Source organism: Urocitellus parryii, unplaced genomic scaffold (assembly GCF_045843805.1).
Source record: "Urocitellus parryii isolate mUroPar1 unplaced genomic scaffold, mUroPar1.hap1 Scaffold_43, whole genome shotgun sequence".
Lineage (NCBI taxonomy): Eukaryota > Metazoa > Chordata > Mammalia > Rodentia > Sciuridae > Urocitellus > Urocitellus parryii.
In genome coordinates, this window is record NW_027553833.1 from 121,232 (window position 1) to 128,183 (window position 6,952).

Genomic DNA, 6,952 nt, shown 5'->3' on the forward strand with positions numbered 1-6,952 from the left:
GGTAACTGGCAGGAGGGGGAAGAAGTGGGATTCACATGAGATGCTTCTACGTGTGTGTGTGTGTGTGTGTGTGTGTGTGTACAATCCATCAAGCATGAGTCAGACCTGGGTTAACATTCATAGGTATAGTCTTCCTATCTTTTTCCCTTCTCACCTCCTAATGCCTCTTTTTTAGTGCACATTCTTTTGGTCTGACATTTGCTCGTCTCTTTTTGGAAATTCCTCTAAATCACTTCACATGTCAGCTCCTGAGACCCTTCTCCACCACCATCCTCATGGGTCTCCTCATATTCTGCCACCAGGAAGGATGAGTTGTATGGTCACCCAGGCTTCTCCCATTAGCTGTATGAGCCCCTTAAAGACATGGCCCGTTTCCTGTCTCCCTCATTTCTCAGGACCTGTCACAGCAGCTGCCACATAGCAGAGATCTAGGAACTATCTGCCTTCCTGAATGACTTGGGGCAGCAGGATCTAAGCAGATATGTCCTCATATTTTGGTCTGAAGAAGGGCTAATACTCTTATGTTTTCATTTCAGGACCTTCAACCACCACCCCAAACACAGTAATTGCGAAGTCCTCAGCCAGTACCTTTAATCACTGGAATTCAGTACCTTTAATCACTAGAATCCTCATCATAGGATGCATCATAATTTTTTTCTCACATGTATTGTAGGCAGATTGAAGAGAGGGATGGGGGAGATGGGGAAGCAATGAGGACAGGAAAGTGAATTCCCAAGATCCTAGTCTGTACCTTGACTGGTCCTTCCCATTCTGAGGTGAGACAGAAGAATCAGGCCTCCTGTCACTGGAAGCAATAGCTTGACCATGCTCAGCCCTGAGTTCTGAGAAATCCTCCCTGTCAGGGCCCATGGGAAAGAGGAGTGGCCATACCAAGGCAGCCTGTGGGCTCTAAAGGGTTTTAGCTTATGCAGGTCTGATTCAGACCAGATTTCTATTAGAGGGACACAGTGGGGCATGGTGTGGAGATAAAAGGAACACAGGAAGGAAATACCCAATCCTGGAAGATGGCAGCATGGTATCTCCATTTAATGTGTACAGAGAAAGGGACTTCATACCCACAGTCAAAGAAGAGGGTCCTGGGACCTCAGTCCTGGCTCAGTGGTAGAGTGCTTGCTTAGCATGTGTTAGGCACTGAGTTTAAACTTAAAATCAAGGTATTATGTTCATATGTAAAAGAGAGGGAGAGAGAGGGTCCTATGGCTAACACCAGGGTAAGGCGCAGGGAAGGCCTTTCCCAGCCCAACCTGGAAGGCTGGAGTTCAGGGCTGCATTCCGACAGGAGGCTCATTTCCAGAAGCTGAGTTGAAAACAGAGTGGAGTCTGTTCAGGATGAAGGCAGAGGATGCCAGCTCTCTGGGGACTCCTACAACTCCAGGATTGGGCTGTGGCCCTGGAACCCAGCCTCCTGCAGACTCCAGATCCTGAGCCAGCTCAGCAGCCTCTGCCTTGAGCAGGGCCTCTGCAGAGACTGGTGGGGCTGAGCAGCTGCTGGAGCCTGATGCTCCAGCTGACTTAACCAGAGTGGAGGGAGTAGGCAGGGCCAGTCACTTTTAGAGCTGTGCTGCTCCCAGGTAAGGAGAGGTTGAGGGAGAAGGGGGAAGAAAGATGTCATCTGCAACCCCACCCAAAGTCTGGGAACTAGGTTCCATATCCCCTCTCTTTGGCAGGACTCTCCGCATCCCCAGGTCCTATGGACCCTCCTATCGGGGGAGGAGCAGACTTCCAGTCAGGGAGCAGATCCAGTCATTAGGGCTTCAGTCCTGAGACCAAAGCCTATAGCAGGGCAGGAACTGATTCTGGCCTGTGGGAAAGAAGGGAGGAGGGGATAGAGGCTGTTGGATCCTTGGGTAATGGATGGAGGGAAATACATGACCCAAGCTGAGCACCCAGAAGAATTGAGATAGAATTTCTTCAGAGAGTTGAAGTAACACCTGTTTCTTTTCTAAAGGTTCTCCCAAGAAACTTCTGAAAATGTGATTCAGTTAAATAACTGGCCTTACTGGTCTTCTGCCAGTCTACTCCCTGCTCTTCCTCCATAGAGCAGATGAAGATTGAAGTACAAATCCAGAGGCCTCCAGCACATCATCACGTATTCTAACTTAGCCTACAGCTCTCCGTTCAGATCCAGCATGGGTGAGGTACCCATGGGAGAGATGGGCTGGCTGTGAAATAAAAACTGTGAAAGTAATCTATCAAGAAATAAATACAAAACGACAAGAATCATATTTTCAAAGCAGGGCATGACCTGTTGGTAAAGTGCTTGCCTTGCACAAGGCCCCGGGTTCAATCCCTAGCACCACAAAAAAAAAAAAAAATTATATACATCATATTGTTAACTTTTAAATAAGCCAGTGTGTCTTAATTGTCTTTTAGAAATATAGTTTACTTTGCAGTGTAGAGAGTAACATAAAATTTTATAACGTATTTATTTAAATATAAAATATTAAATGACACCATTAATTTCCAATTAATTTGTTATTATTATATAGTTTAAGAGCTATTGTTGTAGAGACTTTTGTTTGAAGAACATCAGCTTAGTAAAATGTTCTTTTAAATCTTGTACTTTAATGACGTGTGTATTTGGGAAATAAAGATACAATTAATATGTTATTAATAATTATCATAATTACACTGATTTTTTATATTAACCAAGTTTAGCTTTTAAAGAAAAATTTGAAATATGGAATGTAATGTGGTACTTTTAAAATAACAGTTATTGTTTAATCAAAATGTTATATACCTTAAATCCTTTAAAACTAGTGTTTTTTTTAAAATAATAAAACTCAACAGACATAAAAAATTATTTTATTGGAATGAGAGTAGATTAATATTTTCAGTATTTCTTATTTCTTTTATCCTTTAGTTAGAATTCCCAAGTAATAAAAGTCTGTGAAAAGATCTTATCTATATTGGTAAATAAGCCTCATGTCAGAACCTTAGCAGGATTTAAAGAGTAAAAATCTTTCAATAACTTCAGCTGATTGTGTTAATTTCATGTAACCAATTTAGCTATATGTAAACATTTTGAAAATTATTTTGTACATATTTTGTTTTAATTTACTGAGACATTTATAGCCTTTCACTTTACTAGGTTAAATTTTTCTTAAACCTTTCTATATAAATCACACCTGATAGAAGTTTAACTCCCAGCCCCTTGGTTCTCATGAGGACATAGAGAATAAAGGAATTTTAGATCTTATTTTATATTAACCAAATTACAAACACATCTAAAGTTTAAGTATATTTTAGTTAATAGGGTCTGATGTTTTTATATTTAGTAGATGATATTTTAGCACCCAATGGATGACATTCTAGCACTCTAACCTTGCAAATCAATAAGTACCTCTTTTAATAAAGACATATAATTACTCCCCTTTACCTTAAATGTATTTATTCTTAACTGTAAGATACAAGACATCAAACAAATTTAGATAACAGTATTAATTATCTTTTTCCTGTTAAAGAAAATTGTTAGAAACAAATAGATATAAATTTTAAATATCATAGGGATTAACAACTTTATTATTATTATTATTTTAATATCTGTATTTATCAAGGGGGTCAGTAGATAGTTTTCAATGTGGTAGGAGGCTTGTTTTGGTGCTTGTTTCTTGGTGTTGCAGGGATCTTGAAGGAAATAGGTTGTTTGGTCCTAAAGCTGTGAGCCAAGACAAGGGCCAGCATGATCTGGGCTTTCTTGAACTGGGGAATTTCACCCAGGAGTTCCCAGAAAAGTGGCTTCTGTGCCTTAATGGCTCAAACAAACCCCTAATTTATATATGGTTCTTTTGCTTATTCACATCCAGTCAGGATTTAGAAGACCCTCAGGTATTTCACTTTTAGGGACACAATGGGGTGGACTATTCTGATAGCTGCTTTCACTCTCCTGTCTATTGCAGCAGCCACACCCACCTTTTCTTTGCCACCCATTGATTCCTGCTACCCCAGGATATGATGACCCTCATGAAGATCCTGTAACTTCAACTTTGAACTTTTTTTTAAAAGACATTTATTCAGCGTCATGATCAGACTATTACATTTAGCAATCAACAGCCCAGGTGCCAAAAACAAAGTAGATTAATACCCTTTGTGGAATGCTTTGAACTTTTCACAGAACAGAAACTAAAAATAGCCTGTTATACAATTAGTCACAAGTGTAGCCCTTGAGTTTTTTGCCCATACATATGAGTATTGTCTAAACCATGTCTTCTTTGTAGCAGCTAGGCCCTGCCAATACTGCTTGGCTGAGTTCACAAATCTATTGTAACCTTTAGCTTCCCTGTCACTTCTCTGGCTCTCCTCTCCTGCTAAGCTTTGTTTCCTGGCAGTATTAAAACCTTCTGCCACTGCCATGGCTACTGCTGCTGCTGCTGGAACCACCATTACCATCATGGTTTCATAATTTGGCAAATATTGGCCTCTACCACCATAAGGTCCAGAGCTTCTGCCTCCAAAGTTTCCACCCTTCATGGGTCCAAAATTTGATGACTGATTGTTATAACTCCCAGAATCATTGTAGCTTCCACCATCTCCAAAATTGCTTCCATCATTACCAAATGCATTTTAGCCATCCCCACTGCCACCATATCCACCACCATCATGGCTGCCACCAAAGCCACCATGACCACTGAAGTTCCCTCCATGACCAAAATTGTCATTTCCACCAAGACCACCTCTATGACCACCACCAGTTTCCAGAACCACTTCGACCTCTGGCTAGATGAGGCACTAGTCACCTCTTGCTTTGACAGGGTTTTCCTCACTTCACAGTTGTGGCCATTCACAGTATGGTATTTTTGAATGACAATCTTATACACAGAGTCATGGTCATCAAAGTTACAAAAGCAAAGCCCCCTTTTTTTCCACTGCCTTGGTCAGTCATGTTTTCAATAACTTAGATTTTCCCATATTGTTCAAAATAATCTCGTAGGTGATGTTCTTCGGTGACTTCTTTAATGCCACCAACAAAGATCTTTTTCACAGGTCAGTGGGCCCCCGGTCTTTGAGAATCTTCTCTTGAGACAGCTCTCTTTGGTTCCACAACTTTTTTATCTACCTTGTGTGGTCTTGCATTCATGGCTGCATCCACTTCCTCCACAGTGGCACAAGTGACAAACCCAAAGCCTCTGGAGCGCTTGGTGTTTGGGTGTCTCACAATCACACAGTCCGTGAGTGCTCCCCATTGCTCAAAATGGCTTCTCAGACTTTCATCAGTTGTTTCAAAGCTCAGCCCTCCAATGAATAGCTTCCACAGCTGTTCGGGCTCTTTAGGGGACACTGATTTAGACATGATGGCAGCAGGAAGAGAGACTTTGACGATGCTTTCTATGCTCATCCATGGGCAGAAAAGCCAACTTTGAGCTTTTTTATTGTGTTTTGTGATAGTTCAATTCTGCACTTTTCATTAACGTGATAAGCAATGTCCTTTGCTAACCTGTGGAAATATACACTTAGCCTCTGGCTATTGGAACAAGAAATAACAATAGTTTCCATCTTGGTTTGTGTAACCAAATATTTCTCCGCACCTTGAGTTGACCTTTGTTATCGTTTAGAACTGGGGTATCCCCCAAAGATCCATGTATTGACTATGGTGCTATTGAGAAGTGAGGAAAACTTTATGAGGACAGGAGCTGGGTCACTCCCTGAAGGGCTCTTTGTGTCCCAGGCCCCTTCCTCCCTCTATTTCCTCTCTTCTCTGTCTCCCCCCCCCCCGCCTTCTCTACTTTCAAAAAGAATAAATTGTTTACCATTGCTACCATAAAGGGAGCAGTCTCTTTTGCCACAGATCCTACTGTCAGGATATTCTTCCCTACCTCAGACCCTAAAGCAATGCAGTCAGCCAAACTTGGACTAAAAATTCTGAAACAGTGAGGCAGAAATTAATCTTTCCTCCTTTAGTTTACTGTCTTCAGTAGTTTCCTCACAGTGATGGAAATCTAACAACCTTGATGGTGCAAGCAATATTGTTTGTAAAATACCATGGCAGACTTTATTTTTAACTTCAGGGACTCTCTTTATATGATTTGTTGTACTTAAATAAACATCTCTGTTTTTAAGCAATTTTTAATGAATTGATAATTTTTTAATGCAGTGAATGTGATGGTTAATTTTATGTGTCAACACACTGCCTAAGGAATACCCTGATAGCTGGTAAAACATTATTTCTGGGTGGTGTTCTGAGAGTGATTCTGGCAAAGATTTGCTCTCAAAGAAGTAGACTGAGCAAAGTCTCCCTTCTTAGTAAAGCAAGCATCACCCAGTCCTTTTAGGGGCTCAACAAAACCAAAAGTCAAAGGAAGGGCAAATTCCTCTGCATGATCTGAGATGTCCATCTTTTCTGGTTCTGGGATATGACAAACCTTCACTATTTCTCAGTCTCCATGACTCAGATCAGGACTTAAACTATCAGCCCTCAGTCCCAGGTCTTTGGTTCAAACCGAATTATACCCCTTGCTTTCCTGATTCTCCTGCCTGCAGACAAACACTAAAATTTCTTGGCTCCATAACCCATCAGCCAATTTCTACAATAAGTCTCTTGTTTCTGATTCCCTGCAGAACTCTGACCAAAAAGTCTTGGTAGAGAATGAATGATATTTTATACTTTCTTCATATTATAGAGTAAAAACAAAACAAAACAAAAACCAGTGATTCTGCTTAGTTGGTTCATATAAGTAGAATGTAACGATCACTCTTAACAGGTAGTCTAGATTGCAATCTCAAACATTTTGCTGGCTCAAAACAAATGTTCTTGTGCTTAAGGTATGAAATTTTACCCCAGTGAACTTCACCCTTGATAGTGATTTTTTGTTGTTGTTGTTTTAACCACAATAACCTCAACCTGACCTCACTTTCAATTAGTAGTCCTGCTGCTTCCACCCGCACCCAGAGGTCCATTGCCAAGTTGCCTGCAGGTTTGATTGCACACAGCCAT

General features: G+C 40.9%; 1 pseudogene; it reads right to left on the reverse strand.

Annotated features, from left to right (window-relative positions):
• Nucleotides 1-4,351: 4,351 nt before the first annotated feature.
• LOC144252437 (heterogeneous nuclear ribonucleoprotein A1-like) lies at nt 4,352-5,311 on the reverse strand (annotated as a pseudogene).
• Between the last annotated feature and the right edge of the window lie 1,641 nt (nt 5,312-6,952).